Here is an 18,162-nt window from a genome sequence, read left to right as displayed (position 1 = left end):
CAGTTGTGTAGCTCAGTTCTCTTGTGGGACTCCTAACAGTGGCAGCAGGGCTGTCTCTGACTCTTACTGGTTTTTGGGACCCTACTCCTCATACTGGGTTGCCTTGCCCAGCCTTAATACATGGGGAGTTGTTTGGTCTTACTGCAACTTGATATGTCATGTTTTTTATTTGTGATACTTACAGGAGAGTTGCCCTTTCCCAAACAGAAATGAAGGAGGAGTGTATTGGGGGATGGGAATGGAGGGGCCGGTGTGGCGGGGAGGGGCTGGGAGAAGAGGAGCTAGGGAAAACTGACTGGGATGTAAAAGAAATAAATAAAATTTTAAAAAGAAAAAGAAGTATTTTTCTATTATTTTCCATAACTTCAGTGAACATACATTATAGCAGAAAGAAAACAAAGTGATTTATTAGAAGGTTTGTACTTAAAATTCTTAAGCCTCAGGATAGACAACGTGAGTTAGATGTTTTCTCTTTCCTCAGTTCTGCTTCACCCAGCCTCACTTCCTCCCCCAGAAGATTTCTCCTGACTTCTACCATTTGACAAAAAGCTTCCAATAGCTTTGCTTACTGGCTTCAGCAAATTCATTGCCAAAGGATACTTTTACTCTACAAATAGAAATATTCTTCCTTTAAGGTAAGAAGGAAAAATGACAGGGTGTGAATTTGGGGACTTTGTGAAAATGTACACAGTTCAAGCCTCTCATTTCCAACTTTATATTATCACCATGTTAATTTCAAGACTGAATATCCAATTTCCTAAGGATGATTAAATGTTCCTGCAGAGGGCAAGGTTAAAGGAAAATGCAAAGCTTCCAGTTTACCAGCTGATTATTTTGCTGTGATCAACATAAAAAAATGCAGTGATTGAAACTCATGTGGAACATAGAGTGAGTGGCCCCATGCTGACTGATCCAATTGAGCCAAATCACAATTCCTGCCCAAAGTTCTGCTGAGATCTATCCAGGTAAACATACAATTTATGATCTTGGAAGCAATTCCAGTTAGATAATCGTATGGACATACATTGTGTTTCTGTAATACCTGAACTTTGATTAAATGTCTTCCTGTTTAGAGTCTCAGGAGATGGCTCTAAGAAAGTACACACTGTGAAGGCATGAGTACCCCAACACCATGAACAAAGCTGGAAGCGGTTTTAGAAGTAGGAGATAGAGACGGGAATCACTGGGGCCTGTTGTCCATTCAGCCTGGCATAATCCTTGAGCTCCAGATCCCAGTGGGAGATCTTATCTCACAAAACAAAGTAGATGGATCCTGAGTAACGACAGCTGAGGTCAACCTCTGGCCTCTGCACACATGTGCATGCATGTGTATCGCTATCCTTCTCCCTACACAAATGTCTTCCTAATTTTATTTTACAACAAATTAATCAGAAAATCCACCTGAATATTCTTTGAAAAAGCATGAAGAATTTATTAAAACAATAGTGTGTATTCAGATCTGATATTTGGTCATACAGATTTCAGTATCTCCACCTTTTTGGGAGAAACAAATATTTAATGCCTTATTGCAAACAAGCACTTTCAGTATAGGAAATTCAGCCATTCTTCTTGTCCATTTGGTGGTTGGCTAGCAATTTTCAGTTAATTGAAACCTTCTTTTTGTTTATAACATTTATCAAGTGGATACAAATGAGGCAAAAACTAATTTTACAGCATTCGTTCTTTATGAGCTTTCATTTTGTGCGTGGAATTACATCTGCTATAACGTAATCAGAGTGTCTCGGTTAATCTCACTCATGCTCATGACATGACATTGTGCATTTTCATGGGAGGGTGATGAAGCAGAGAGTTCATTATTTTATTTGACAACATTTACTTTTTACACTCTAAAGCCAAAAATCTTTGTCGTTGTGCGGCCACTGTTGACCAATAACCAACAAAGCTATGAAGCATCATTGTTCAGTATAACTGTGATACCGCTAAAGTGATGTTCAATGCATTGATGAGTCAATCATTTTCCCTAAACATGATAATCATAGAGTACTTACTGTCTACACTGTGAGTCATTTCATATACATTGCACTCTTTAAAATCAATCCACAAATCATTATCTTACTCTACACATCAGTTGGAGGTTAGGCAAGAAAGAAGTTGGTGCATTCATTATGATTGAATTGTCAGAGCTTCGGTGAAAAAATGGACTGTTTATTTAAGGGACAAAATATCAGCGCTATGATAGAGAAAGTGTACCATGCTATACTGCATGGTACAAATTCCCAGGGCTTGGAGTAGTTGGCCATTCCTACTTCAGGTCTGGAAGTGTAAGGGGGAAGGGATGGTTTATAATATGGAGAGGGATAATAGTGGGAGACATAGCTTCCACAGATGAAATCCCCTTAATAAGAAAAGTGACTGGTGAAGACATCCCTTCACTCTTCAACTCTCTGAGACTCAACTGGCAGCGTTTCACTGACCAGTTCCACTGACAAGCATCCTTCAGCCTGTGTCATGCTGTATTCATTTAATCCCAACACATGGGAGACAGAGTCAGGAGGGTTAAGAACTCAAGCACAGTCATGGCCATATAGCTGATTTGAGGCCATCTTGAGCTACAGAGAACTCTGTATCAACAACAGCAACAATAACAATAGCAAGAACAATAATAGCAACAGCAGCAACAACAAAAGAATCTTTTCATTCAAGCACGTGACACTCTCCTAGCTGCAGGAAAGAAAAAGGTGAAAAAACAAAGAGCTTAGAAGGCACTCTTTCTAGCTTCTGCAAGCTCATTTTCAAGCTGCGTCCACCTCATCTTAGGCCCAGCTCTCAGATCAATTCACTTGCCATTTTTTTCCACTGCTAACTTTGCTCTAGTCTTCCATATCTCTTTATTGTTAAAAGACCACCCAACAGGGGCCTTCAAAATTATGACGTACATGCCCAGAATATTTCACTCCAAAATCTGGACGAGTTTGGTTCCCTCCATCAGTTTGTTCATAGTCTTAACTCTTGCCTCTTTGAGAAGCCATCTTTGACCATGCCTTGCTTAGTCACATTTGAAACATTCCCTTCCTTCTATGTTTCTCATAGCAAATGTCATATCCTGAACATGAGGGCTGGTTGTTCCTGGGTTCTTGGCTTGTTTATTTTTTATTTTATTTTATTTTTTTAAAGGCAGGGTCTCATCATGTAGCCCTGGCTGTCCTGGAATAAGATATGTAGACAAGGCTGGCCTTGAATTTAAAGAGATCTACTGACCTCTGTTTCCCAAGTGCTGGGATTAAAGATGTGGGTCAAACAAACATATATATCCTTCAACACAGTAGATCCAAAGCACAGTTAGGAGGCTTCCTTTCAGGTTAGTGGAAAGACTGTGTTGGGGTTCATGACCTTTCATAGGTAATGGCGCTTTAAAGAACAAACACTTGAACAGGAAGTGGTTTAGCAATATAGAAGCTGAGTCAGTGATAGTAGCAGACTAGGGACAGAATTTAGAATTCCTTAATCCTGGTTAAACAAATCTGTATCATGGGAGTTTCACTATATGCCTGTGGATGGTAAACATTTCCCAATCTACCATATTTCAAACCAAAAGCAACTTCTGCTCTCCAGTGCTTTTCATGATGGCTGGGCAAAACAGAAGCAGCCTGTTTGCTGAAATGTTAGCTGTTCTGATTTAAAAAAAAAAATTCAAAAATGTAAATTTCATTCTTGTTGAAAAGAAAAAGCACAGTTTATATCCTTTTCTCATTTTATATTTCAATTAAGCTCACTCCTCTCTCCGCCTTCTTTTCTTGCTTTTTGAATCAGATCCAGTTGGAATGCAGAGAGTAATGTCACTTCTGGTCAAAAATAGACATTTTCCTTTCGCATTTACGTAATCATTTCCACTATTCTTCCTTGGCTTTTGTTATACAAAATGAAAACAAAAGCTGATAAAGATGTTGGCATGAGAGGCGGGAGTTGGAGGCCGAGGAATGGAGATAGGAGAATGGAAAGGCACACGCGTTTCAAGCATTCAGAGTGGCATTGTTTCCACATTTTCTTTTTATGTTCAAGTCCTCCTGGGGCAAGATTTTAGCAGGTGTCCTTTCTTCCCATATGGAATTCATTTTTTCACATCCACTGCTTTGTGCTGCACGGGAGGCTATGTGCAGCGGCGGGAAAGATAAATACTACCTTAACTATCAGAATTCCTCACCTTGTCATTTCCTCTCTCAATTCATATATTTTGTTTGGGTTGGTCCTGAGCAATAAAGCATTTTATCCCTATAATTATTCTCCTTTATTTATTTGTTTATTTTGAGTCCTAACCTTCTGTCCTCGTACCAAGACTGCATTTTTGTGTTCTTTAGTTCCAAGTCAGGTTACTGGTCAATAGATATTTACATATCCAATAGTAAGTGCAAGGCCCCCAATCACCCAAAACCTTGTCTTAGCCATTCGTCGTGTTGAGGGTTCTTCACACACATTTGCATAGAAAACTCATTCTCTACACAGTGGCTGCTATTTTCATAATGAACAGGACCCTAGTCAAAGATTTTTATCATCTCTTTATCGACTTCTTAGTGTCATTAAATAAATCATGGTTCAAACAATGCGTTTATTATTTTAAACATCACAGATGTCAAAAGACCTAATAACAATACATTTAGTTAAAAAAAATCTTTTTGGCTTTTCTTTGTAATTCTAGAATTAAGGAATTTCTCAGCCTACAAAAAGTGAATGCTCCAGTGAGCTGAGCTGCAGTTCTGATCTCCAGCCAGGAAAGGACTCGTGCAAGCAGAAACAGAGGACACAAACAGATCGGTAGTTTAACAGTAAGAGTTAGAGGGGACTTCCTTATTATGTTAGCCATTAATGGGTTTAAAAAAAACAGAGTTCTTTTGTTTCTGGCTCAGGTAAATGCAACCTTTTTTGATTGGGTTGTGAGTCTCTGCTTAGAAAAGTTTTTCCCTTTTTCAGAAGCTGAGTTGGGTGACAGGCATCTTTAAGGAATGCATCCTCTGGCTCGATTCTGTGTATGGGGATCAAGGAGGCTATTACAAAACAATGCCCTCACGTTTTATTTAGTATGTGTTGCTTTAAAAATGACCAAGCCAACATACCAGTGAGTAATGGGCCACAGAGTACATGTTGACCTGCTTCACGGAAATGAAATCTGGAGTGAAGGTAGTCATCAGTTTCACCATCAGTAGCCAGGAATACCAGCTTCCTTGAATTGAGATAACCATAAGTGGCCCATATGTATGTTATTTACTTAAAATTCTAGGCTGGACTGGGAATTAAATAAAAAAATTGTGAATTTAGAAATTGCTTACATGTCGTCTCAAACAAAGGGCACAATAATAATAATTGTAAAAATATTTAGGAAAACAAGTTACTGTGAATGGAAATTTTTAGAAATTTATGGCCTTGTGATTGCTCTGCTGACTATGTCCTTCATGCTGGAATGTGAGACTAGAGTTCTTTGTAAAGATTTTGGTGATAGCAATTAAGATCTGAAATAATTTGATATTGGCCTGACTGACTAGACATGCTGTTTCAGGAGACTGTCACTTAACTCTTTGTTGTTGCTAGCTTTGAACTTGTCTGCATGAGTGGTGAACGAGAACATTCTGCATCCTTCTGATTCAATGGGGCCTCTTTGTAATACTTTACTCAGCCACTGAAGCTTCTTCATATCCAGCAAGTACTGTTCTTGTGTCAGAGTTGAGTCCTGTTATTCAACAAGGCAAGTAAGCAGCCTCCGTCAAGAACAACCCAGCTTCTGGTAGATTTTAGATTCAACTAGAGGAGATGTGTGATAGTGAGAACTTAGAGACTGCCAGTCCATGCAAAAACTGAGAGAGCCATGGTCTAGAACATGCAATGTCATCCATATTATCATAATTGGATTTGATTTGTGAATGTGCTTTCATTTCTTTGAAGAGGTGGTAATAGATTTCTGAGTGGAAAAAATGAGACCAAGAGAAACCAACTTCAGCAGAAACCATGTCAGCCTACTTCTTAGGGCTTAGGTATCTGTGTATGTCTTTGCTTCCCACTCTGACAATATATCTTAATATATCAACTAAAAGAAAAAAAAATATTTATGTTGGCCCACAGTTTCAGAGGTTTCATCCCATTGGCACATTCACTTGTGGGTTCACCATGAAGCAGAGTGCCATCAAATCACCACTGTGTGATGATGGATAAGGCTACTCATCCCAGCAAGGCCAGAAGCAAAGAAGTAACTTATAATAAAGCTCTTCCCCAAAGACTATGAATGGTGAATACGTAAGTCGGTGAATCCACTCACAAGCTCAGAACCTCATCATCCAATCACCTTCAAAAGGCCAGTCTCTAAGCATTGGGGTCCTGGCCTGAAACACATGAGCTTTTGGGGGACTTTTAAAGATCTACACCAGAATAGAGAATAAGGAAACGTTTGCAGGGTTGAGGAAATAAGATATGCTTTCCTCTTCTCAACCTCGTTTCTTGCTCCTGTCGTTTACACTCTTGAAGCCTCTCATAGTTTACAGTGGATGATAGGAGGGTAAATCTTGCAGAAATGTGATCGGAAGACCTCTAAAAAGATGGTCTTTTCTTATTTTGCAAGTTAAGAAATTGAGTGCAAAGAGGTTAATGTGTTTGTCACAAGCCTCATAGGCAGTGTCAGGGGCAATTCCACAATTTGTGTGCATCCGTCACCTACATTTTCAACACAACACTGTATCGTCAGTCTTACTAATGAAGAAATCATGTCCTAGTCATTTTAGTGCCTCATTCTTTATTTGTATATATTATATGGCAGAGATGAGTTCATAAATAAGAGATGTGGCTTCAGACTCATAAGGGTGGAACTGGGAAGGGACAGGTCATGGTCAGGAGCCATGGGAACGCCTGGGCTGTTATGGTCACAGGTGTCAATCTGATTTGTCTTTGAAACCCATAATCTGGTCACTGCATGCTCCCATGTATGATCTGAGGTTTTCTTAAAACTCTTTCATCTCCTCAGGAATAACAAGGGCTGTACGTGTTCCTGTTTAAGCTCACATTTGCAATCTAGCTTAATAAAGTGGTGATTGAATATGGATTTCACACAGTACATCCTAATGGGAAAAGTAACTTAGATTGACTGCGTGATTCAGAGAGCTCTTAAAACTCCCAGAAGTCATTTCCCAACAATTACCATGTTACTATATAAAGAGAAAGATGCACTATTCGGTGAGCAGAATATCATGATATTATGGTTATTGGAGAATCAAATACATAATCACATTGGCATGCAATTTTAGTCATATTGCTGCCAGTTGTCTTTCAATTCCGCATTAGTTGTAGCCAGTGACATTTTAGGGTGGGCAGATATAGCAATTATGATTTTTTTCAGTTGATTTCTGTGTTGAGTGTCCATGGCTTTAATGCATTCTTGTTAATAAAGCAATGTGCTTTGTTCCTTGTTTAACAAAATAAGATCAGCAGGATGCCTTACTTTCACAAACGCTTGATAAAGTATCGCTCTCAGTTGAGCTGAGAAAAAGCTATGGGTTCCCCCCTTTGTGAGCTCTGTGATGCAAAATTCACTGTTCTTTATATGACTTTCTTACTACAACCTGCTCCCCCTTTTTCTAGTTCTTTTGAATAATTCTCACAGTTCTTGGTGAGCTGCTAATCATTTTAGACTGTGAAATCTAGGATGCAATAAAGTGCATTACTGGTGCAGGGAGCTGAGCCTTTTATTTTTAAGTAATTCAACACGGTTATTTGACACCCCTTTTCATTTAGTAAGAGCTGAACTTCACTGACAAACTAAAGCTGTTTTTTGCTTTCTTTAATATACTAATGCTAACCAACATGAATTAATATTAATATGCAGGACATACTGAAATTAAATGTAAGTGCTCAGGATATACATTCAGGTTTACTCTCAGGCTGTTTATTAACATGCGGGAGATATTGTATAAAAATAGCATAGTGTTAGGTTGGCAAACACCCAGGCTAGCATCTTGGCAAGATTTTGGAGTATGTTTTAATAGCAAGCCCTGAGTAAATGGCAGACAGAAGAATCACCTTCACCTATAGGTCTTCATAATTACCTATAGTACTTGGGAACTGTGTTCATCTCCCTCTCCATTTCACAATTTGCTTTTACTGAAATAATTGGTTATGGTTTAGGTGCTGGCAGTCAGAAGCAAACAAAGAGTCTTGAAATCATTTGTTGTAAAAAGAAGAAGAAAAACTACAAGCCACATTTCCCGTAGACTTCTGTTTGTGTGTGTGAGGTTGAACCTCTTTCTTCCATGAAGCCATTTCTCTGAAGGCAAGCTCAGAACATGTTCAGTGATGGATTCCAAGGAAGTTCCAGGCCTCAGCTGCCATCCTGTGATGCTTTACCTCCGGAATTGAGGAGTTGTGATTGATGGCTTAGCACTCTGTATTCTTAGAAAACATTCTTCTAGTATGAGCCTCATGTTCCCGGAATGAAAAGTTCTTCTACTGTGAGCCTAACATGTGGGGAGTGAAAAGAATCCCTTCTCTGATATGAAATTTTGCTAAACAAATGTAATGTAAAGGAAATATTTGTGCAGATGACCCTTTTCTTGTGATGTGAAGGCAACTTCAAGAGGCTGCCTCCAATTTAACAACTGCATTTCCCCCATGAAAGTAGAAGTCAAGTATTTTTCTTCATTGAGCCTATTATGATAAGAACACGCTAAGCAGAAAAAAATGTACTCTGAATCTTGTCTCATTTAAGGAGATTTTTGTGATGAGTATCAATGACAATTGCATCTAAATTACATGCATGTCTCACTTACTCTCCATGTTTAAGTTGTGAAGAATTTATTGAAAAGCATTTATTGAGAAGTAAAATCATGGAGAAGTTATTTTAAAACTGGATTTGTTGAGATTGGAAGTCAAAGCAAACAAAGAGAGGAATTACTTCAAACTTCAATTCCATCAGGAGGCAGATAGTCTCAACCTGTGTCCGTCTTTTAGGTTCTTTTTCTGCTATCTATCCATATATCTAGTGACCAGAAAACCAAACAGCTTAAATGACATTTAAAGCAGACATTATTAAGAAAGGAAAAAAAAAACCATATAAACTCCCCTGACCTCTCTAGAGAGAAATATCTTACCATCAAAATCAATATTCTTTGTCAACCTAGAGAAGAAAATAAGAAATATTTGGGTGCAATGGAGGGAAGCTATGAATTTCAAAAAGGAACAAATTGAAAATTTTGCTCAGGCATATATATTTGTAGGCAAAGACTCCTGAACTCTAGGGGGCTCAGCTCTGGTGTAGCGATTTGAACTTTTCAATCTTATCTCAGTTAGCTTTGCAGGATAAATCTCCAGGGACTTCAACGGTGTTCAAAGGCTTCTTGTGATCATCACAAGTTTGATTGATCTGCACTTTCCAAATCAAAATGTATTTATTTGCAGAGATGTAGAGCAAATTTAGTTCCTGCTTTTGATAAACATACAGCAATAGGACTCATACTCTGATGTTAATATCTTGCTTAACTGGATGAGACATGTGCTAACATTATCTACAATTTTCAGAAGAAAAAGGCAAGGATTGTAGGAGATTAAGTACTACACCCCAGGCAATGTAACTAGGGTTTTATTAAGTCTATCTGACCTCAGAGTCCATGTTCCTGCCTGCTTTCTATCATCTGTGAATAAGGCTGAGCTATGGAACTATCTAGATACTGTTTGTCACATTGAGCAGCCTCTGATTCTTGAATATGTTCTATATGCTCTTGAAATATTTGAATAGAAATATGTAATTGCCAAAATGATTTTGATACTGCACCCTGCCTCCTAAAAAATATAAAGTTTGTCAAAATTATTCAGATAAGTGTGCTTGTTAAGGTTATCAATGTATTTTATGTCTTTTCTAATTTATTGTTTTTATTTGTTAAATGCTAAAAGGGGAACTTTGAAGTTGTGAACTCTGATGTGCCTTTGTTTGAGTATTTTAGGTTCCACACACAAGTGAGAGCTGGTGGTATTTATTTTTCTGCTTCTGGCTTACTTCCCTTAACAGAGTGCCTTGAGGTCGTTTATGTCTCTATTGGTAAGGCTCTCTATGCTATGATCTGCCTTTATTTTGAAATATGTGCTTACCAGACACACATGTTTGGCTGACAGTGGTTTTCTTATCAGCAATTTGAAGATTTCATTCGGTTTGTTCCTGGCCTCTATAGTTCCCCATTATCGAATCATTTTTAGCCTCTAATGGACCACTTTCTTTTCCTGCTTTCAAAATTGCTTTTAGTCAACTGATTAATTTTGATGTGCCTTAGTATGGTTTTTATTCATGTTTAATTCAGCGCAGTCTTATTTGACTTTAATTTTAAAGTCATCCACATTAATACAAATTATTCCAACCTTAAATATGATCTGAAAAAAGTATTGTGGTAAATATATCAAGCTTAAAAGACATCAGAAGCAGAAGTGTAGATAATTTTCCTGTCATCTACCGATGGATTGTGAAAGTAAGATGAGAGTTGTCTAATGATCAGAGCATCATGATACTACAGAGGTGGAAGTGGATGTCAAGGTCATGTTGTCCACACGATTCTGAGTATTTTGCATTCCAGCATGTAAGCCATTTCAAGTGGTATTTACTCCTTCTGCTTATCAATTTTTATAATGATAGAGTTCTTACTGAACTTAAGGTAATTCTGCTAGTATCCGGTATCTGCTTATTAGTGTCAGATTTTCTGATTATCCTATTTAATTGCCTTTACAGTAAATGTGTCCCTAGTACTGTCGTTACCATATTGTGCTTATTTTTTTCTTTTATACCCAGAGCAATACTAGACCAAGATCTTCTTGGATGTGGATGATAAAAGCAGATACTAAAGAGTCAGTCACAGGATGTTCTCAGTATTTCCTTGCAGATACTTTTTAAGTATCTTCATTGACTCAACTAGTTCTGAGTCTGTAATCAGGCTTTCTGAGTATAAGACTGGCCCAAGAAAACTGACATTGATTTAAATTGCTTTAATAATAGCAGTTCTTGCACAAAAGAGAGCATGTAATATTGTTCTCTCACTTAAGTCAAAGGAAATTTCACAGCCAGCACTGATGGTAGTGTTTGAAGCCAGCTTTAAATTTATGACATTTTGGCAAGTGGAACAATGTGATATTTGCTGTTCTAGAAATACATACAGATGGATGTCACCAAAACCACCAATATTTTCCCAAGTCAGAGTCACTTTTAACGCTCGGTGTGAGACTGTCCTTGTCATTTTCATCTTTCAGTCAAAGCTTTCACCCTCACTGAACCAAGTTATGAGTGTCAGAGTTAAGGAGGAAAAAAAGAAACTTCATAAAATATTTGCAAGCAATGTGGAGCAATAGCAGCCTGAATTCTGATAAATAAATTATAGTTTTCTTTAAAAATGAATTATTCCCAGGGGAAACATTGACAAAAGGAATGCTTCCATATCTGGTGGGACCAGGGAATCATAATATACTGAGGGCCTAAAACAGAAATTGGCTTCAAAGCCACCACAGGAAGAATTTAGAAATACTGTGGGGAAAATGTAGCCATGTCTCAGCAGTCTCAAACAGAAACTCCATTTTTTCCAAAGTAACTGTTTATTATTAGAAAATAAGATGTAAAATTAGAGAAATATATAAAGTAAAACCTATTCTGACATTATAAGCAACTTAGTGGTTTGGGGTTATTTTACCATGGCCATTTTTATCTCCTTTGCTCTATGGTATTTTCCTTTTATCTTCATGCACAGCCATTGAAAAGGCATCAAAGGCCAAACCTGAGGTCCAGTGGGGCTTGTTGAGAGGCAGAATGAGATAGAAGTAAATGCCCATACCATCTCTCTTTTTCCTACCCTGGGGACTTATCTGGTTGTATGTCATCCCAGAAACATTTTTTGTTCTCCCAGGATGGGCTGTGGCAGTGAAAATAGACACACGTGTGGGCCAGAGCTCTGCAGCATTTTTACATTTTAGCAGATGTGTGAGAAATAAGGTTCAGTTTTCTTCCTCAGCTCATTTTCCTCCTGATGATGCCACTGAAGGAATTCAGATTCTCTAGAAGGTTTTGGGTAAAGGTTAACAGGTAAAATACAATGCATGGGGCAAAACTTTATTTCCAATAAATAACTGACCACTGCTGCTTGATATAAATATGACCTAAATGTTGTATGGGGGATTTTGATCTTAAACATCTTTTATTACTTGTATGAAATTCAAATTTGAGCTTATATTATTCTGTAGCTCCTTCCACCTTCCACATGGTTATTCCTTCTGAGCTAGAGGCATTTCAGTGTTGGGCTGGATCTTTGTCGCAGAGTTTGGTCAGGAGTGTACAATGTAGTGAGTGTAAACATGGCCTTGTAGGGATATGGGAAATGATACTTATGGGTACTGGAGGATGACCATTGCCTACTGATTTTGACATTGGTTTGTGCTTGACATTGAAAATTGAACTTGGATTTTGTGACAGAAACTAACTGAATTTCTAATGTTTATTATCAAAAATAAGGTAACACAAACTCAAATGCTTATTTAAATACTTGAATTACCTCACCTCAAGTAGCAGTTTTGGTTAAAGAGTTTGAGTTGTTTGTGGTGGCTAGTGGGTAGAATATGATGTGCAAAGTGCAGACATGGAAGCTTTATATCTCTGTCTTTAATTTCACATCCAAGAAGCGTGGCTAGTTAACCCAACACTGTGCTGGTGAGTAGAAAATGAACTGATCTGGGTGGAAAATTCCTACTATACCTTTAAACTTTTTCCGTATCTTTGAATAATTTCATACAATGAAATATGATCCTATGTACCAGTTTCCTCCCTTTAACTCACTCACCCCATAACTCCCAAACATGCCCCACACCCTTCCAACGTCATGCTCTGCCTTTTAAATAAATAACCCACTAAGTCAATTTAATGCTGCTCATATGTTCATGGATGTGGGTCCATCCAATAGAGCATGTAAAACTTGCCAGAGGTCACATCCTAAAAAAAAAGAAGAAGAACGAAAAGCAAAGGAAAAAGAAAAAAAGGATTCTCCTCCCCCTAGAAACCATCCACTGCCTATAGTTCTTCAGTAAAGGGTGGGGCCTGGAGATCACCTACCAATCCATGCTGGGATTTTGACTAGTTTAATCTTGTGCTGGCCTGGTGCAGGTAACCACAGCTACAGTAAATTCATGATTAACGTAGTCATGCCATATTCAGAAGAAAGCTTTTTCAAAGCATTCCTCTCCATCCTTTACATCTTTCCTTCTTTCCACCTTCACTTTTGTGATGCCCCTTGAACTTAGGAAGCATGTGTTGAGGGGACAGGTAAAGTCGAACCCACTTCGGGCTGAACATTCAGGGTCTTATTCTTAGCACTGGGATCAGTTGCGCATCTCTCTGTTTACTGGTGTCCATTGCAAAAGAAGCAATAGAAGACATGTGCAGCCCATGTCTATGGATGTAAATATAAATATTTAGAAGGCATGTAGAAAGCATGGTGATTTTGCAAAATAGCAGTAGTAAATCCTACCCTAGGGCCTGTGATCTCTCCAACTATAGACTTTTGAGCATAATTATAGTACCAGGAATGAAACTCTGTCATGTAAGCAGGCCTCAAATCTAATCAGAAAGCAATTAGTTACCCACATCCATCATGCCACTGTACTAGTAGGTATATCACACCTGGCGGAGCAGTACTGCAGCACCCAGGGCTTTGTACTAGATAAGACCATTGATACTTTTTCTCTCCCAGCAGCCTGCATAGCCCCTTCTGCTATTATGAAAGTCATTAAGCAGGGAAGAAGTTTCCTGGTCAGTTTGAGATTGATTTCTTACATCCTGTAGCCAAAATGTGTGCTGTCTTTAGCAATAGGATTTTGCCACGTATTTATGGTGCTTTTTTGATCCTTAGTAATGGAAACCCTGATGTTATATATCAAAACAGGTCAGGCACACACACATGAAATGGAATGTCTGAATTTCCCCTCTCTCAATCCTGTAATACCTCAGATTGATTGACTTCTTGCCTTTTATAACCTTGGAAACATCATAACATTGTTGAACCCTGACAGTCTTGTTTGAGTGGACTGCTTGGGGGTTGTCATGGCTCAGAAGCTGTTGGGGTATAGTGGTTTGGGGAAATGGCATTTTGATAGCTATTTGTTAGAGCTCAAAGAAGATTCTTAACTATGTTAACTGCCATTTATTGCTTTGAGTACATAAGAAAAGCTTATTGTATTTGTGCAAGGCTTTTTTTTTCTGTTGTTGTGTGTGCTTGAATGGCCCAATAATTTATCATATTCTCACTCAATTTCCACAGGTTTGTCACATGGGGTGGGTCAGGAGACAGAGGCAGAAACTGGTCCGTGATAAATGTCCTTAACGTAAAATTTTTAGATCAACAATGGGCAATGCAGGACAATAAGATTTAGGATTGGCTAGTTGGAATATTTCCAGTGAGTTCTAGAGCACAGAAACTACCCTTCATTGTCTGGTAGCTGGCCATGGAGTCATTAGGGTACATGGATGGTGACTAGGCATTGTAGAGCCTTAAAGGAAACGGTTGAGGTGTGAACTCTGGTCATGTTGTTTGGCATCGGTTAAGTTCATTCACAGGTCAGTTGCTTTATAATCACATGGAATAGGTTAACAAAATTTCAAGAGTTCACACCATCATATTAGATGTGATAAAAGACTTGATTAACAGGTGGAAAAACTGTGACTTTTAAGGCCATAGTTAAATAGTCAAACTTACTAGATAAAAAGAATACAGGAGCCGGGCGGTGGTGGCGCACGCCTTTAATCCCAGCACTGGGGAGGCAGAGCCAGGTGGATCTCTGTGAGTTTGAGGCCAGCCTGGTCTACAGAGTGAGATCCAGGAAAGGCACAAAGCTACACAGAGAAACCCTGTCTCGAAAAACCAAAAAAAAAAAAAAAAAAAAAAAAAATACAGGAAACATCTGAAGGGAAAATGGAAAAATACAACCGTCTTTGATTTGTTTTGAAATAATCTAACAGAACTAAGGAGCAGATATGAAAAATATGTTTCTTTCATTCACCTAGTAGAAATATCTGCCATTAATGGTTGTTCATTTCAAATTTCATTTCCTCAGTCTTCAGGTGGGAATAGCAATAATCCCCACACAGATGATGAATGGGAGAGGACTGAATTGTGATTACAATGAACAGTTTTAGTGAGTGATCTTCAATGATGTGTGGTTTCTTGGTGTCTGCTGTGCCCATGTCTGTTCATAAACTGATGTGAATAGAAAATGTTTGTTTAGCAATCATCAAACTCAGAAACCTTCTGTGATTGGGACCATTGTGAAAACTTTGTAATGTGCACTAATTTTCATCAAGGGCTTCTTCCTATGTCCTCTCGACTCTACTTTTATTTTAGCCAGGAAGTTCAGCCAATTTACTTATGATACTAAGTGGTGATTTCATACCCTGTGAACTTCTCTCTTAAAGCTTGTGTCCATTCATTTTCTTTCTTTTTTTTTTTTTGACAATTTTATAGACACATGCAATGGGTTGTAATTATATTCACTCCCGGTTATCCTCTGGTATCTCCTTTGAATTGCTTCCTCTTCCTGCTGGTCCCGTAGTGGCTATACCATTAGAGAAAATGATAACCATTCTTCCAGCAACCACTAAATCACAAGCTCCCCAGAAAAGGATGGAACCTCACAGGCTTCTTCTCTAACCATGGTGGACAGTTGAAAGAACTATCATGTCATGGTTCTGCTGAGGCAGAATATCATGCAGAAAAGGCCCCTATTTCATAAAAGAGAAATGCCCCTCTAGGGAGAATAACAGGAACCACCATGAATGGGGGGGAAATAAGAGCACATTTCTTGAGGATCAGCAGGGGGCACTAAGACTCCATAGAAAAAATAGTATCCCTACAACATTTACAAATCAATTTTCGTTTACTTTAACTCCAAAAATTGATAACACCACAAACTCTGTTTTTATCTTCATTATAGCTGATAGTATATCAGTTCTTTTCAACTCTCAAAATGTAGCCTGTTAAAGAAATTTTTTTTTTAAATCTGTCAATTTAACAAACTTCCCGTCTCCCGATCTGACTATGTGGCTGCTTCTCATTCTGCATTCAAATGCAATGCTGTTTCCTCCCTTTGACAAACATTGAGTAATTAGGATTTTTCACAGACAAGCGATTACCTAATAAATGACCTTCTGTGGGCAGCTCTGTTAAAATGGAGCAAAGAGGATGTTTACTACAAGCAGTGGCCAGGAAGGAAGTTACAGGAACATGACAAGCATTGCATAAGGAACAGCTTCTTCAGCTCTAAGAAGAACCTAATGACGGGGTTTACTAAATTAGTAGATTTGTCTTAAAAATAATTATAAGCCCGACAGGACACCAGAGTGTAAGTTGCAAGTTATGATTGGCTATTGCAATGCTTCATTAATTCATGGGAGTGCAAGGATAAAGTAATAATGCTCATAGTAACGTAATGTAAAAGCCAGGAAAAGATGAAGCACAGTGACCAATTTTCACATTCCTTGTCTCTTCCAGGTTGAGTTAAAGGGTGAGGAATAAAAGCCTGGATGGTAAGTGGGATACCTTCAAAGTATGTTTTTGTGCAGATAACCGTCTGTAAACCAAATTGCTAGTGGTTCTCGAATGGAACAGTGGATAGAGCTGTATAGTTTTGTCTGCTCTCTTTTTTCTTATTTATGCACTACATTAAAATAATGACTTAAACACTTTAAAAGATCTTTTTCTTTGATTGTTGTTCCACACGTTAGAGGCCATGAGTTTGTGGGTGAGCAAAGGGGGGTGGGGGAGAGAAGGAGTTGGAGGTCGGGGGGAAGGGAAACTGGAAGATGATGCAATTATATTTCATTTTGAAGAAAACAATAAATAACAAACAAACAAACAAACAGATAAGTAAATAAAACATACAAAAAATTAGGCTTTGCTTTGGTTCTTCCATGCCATCGTTTAGGTAGCCTGTACATTCTTGGTCAATGATAGACTATAGAACCTTTGTCCTGGGAAGAGAATGTCAGCAATTGCAGCCAGCCTCCCCATTCCGCACATGACAAAATGGTAGGTATTGAAGGGCCACTAGCAGGTTTTTGATGTCATGGTCACTGCATTTGCAGTGGTGTTATGTTTCCAGGTTCCATGATGGGCTACCACTCCCCACCTCCTCCTTTTCTATGCATTTTATTAAGTTTTTAAATTGACAAAAATCACCACATACTATATCATGCTTTGAAATACAGCATATAATGTGGGCTGTGATTACATTCATTAGCTCACATGCTTAATGTTTTGTACAGTTAGACTCTTAAAATCTATCAGTGATTTTCAGGAGGTAAAATCTCTTGGTAGATCTCTTGAATTTATTCCTGTTGTCTGATACTTTGTATCCTTCCACCAGTAACCTGTCATCGCCATTCTGGTACTTCCGTGAGTCTCTGGAAGACTCCGCAAGAGGGAAATTTGGCAATGTTTACTTTTGTGTGCTGGCTTGTTCCAGCTCTGAAATGTCTTCCACGTACATCTACATTGTCATGTATGACAGGGATTTCTCAGACTGACTAGCATTCCATTATGTATATATTCCATATTTCCTTTATCCATTCGTTTGTTGATGGGTACTTTAGTTGATTTCATATTTTGGCTATCGTCAACAGTACTGCAATAAACATGGGCATGCAGGTTGAACATTTCCTTTCCATTTGATATACATGCCATAGTGGCATTACTATTTTACTTATTCTTTTAAATTAGAGAGCCTCACATTTTTTTCTCATAAATACTATACTAATTTTCATTTCCACCAACACTGTGCATATTTCTTTCTCTTCACTCTCTCTTCTTATTTCTCCTTCAATACTAGCCACATTAATAAGAATTAAATATTCACCATAGTTTTCATTGTATTTCTCTGGGAAGGGATGTCAAACAATTTTAAGAATGCTTATCATCAAGAGTTACTATTCTTTTTGCATGGGTGTGGAGGGCAGAGGACGACTTCAGGTCCATTCTGTCTTTCTATCCTGTGCCTTCTGGGGATTGAACTCAGACTGTCAGACTTGGTGGCAAGCGCCTTTATTTGCTGACCCATCTCTTCAGCTCATGTCGAACATTGTTCCACATAATTATTGGCCATTTTTTATACCTTGTTTTAAGTAGTGTCTACTTAGGCAATTTACTCACTTTAAAAATTTTAATT

General features: G+C 38.2%; 1 long non-coding RNA gene across 2 annotated transcripts in view; it reads left to right on the top strand.

The window, feature by feature from the left end:
• The first annotated feature begins 15,025 nt into the window (after window positions 1-15,025).
• Window positions 15,026-18,162, top strand: part of LOC128112195 (uncharacterized) — a 49,481-nt gene continuing 46,344 nt past the window's right edge. Inside the window, exons 1-2 of one of the 2 annotated variants that reach the window (XR_008218909.1) lie at window positions 15,026-15,138; window positions 16,491-16,525. This is a non-coding gene — a long non-coding RNA (uncharacterized LOC128112195). Of the gene's footprint in view, window positions 15,139-15,962; window positions 16,342-16,490; window positions 16,526-18,162 lie in introns of those variants that run through there. The other variant, XR_008218908.1, reaches the window with a different exon arrangement.

The sequence above is a fragment of the Peromyscus californicus genome, unplaced genomic scaffold (genome assembly GCF_007827085.1).
Source record: "Peromyscus californicus insignis strain IS unplaced genomic scaffold, ASM782708v3 Scaffold_16__1_contigs__length_79575227, whole genome shotgun sequence".
Classification (NCBI taxonomy): Eukaryota; Metazoa; Chordata; class Mammalia; order Rodentia; family Cricetidae; genus Peromyscus; species Peromyscus californicus.
The sequence above is the reverse complement of the archived record's forward strand: the minus strand, read 5'-3'. Positions and strand labels throughout refer to the sequence as shown.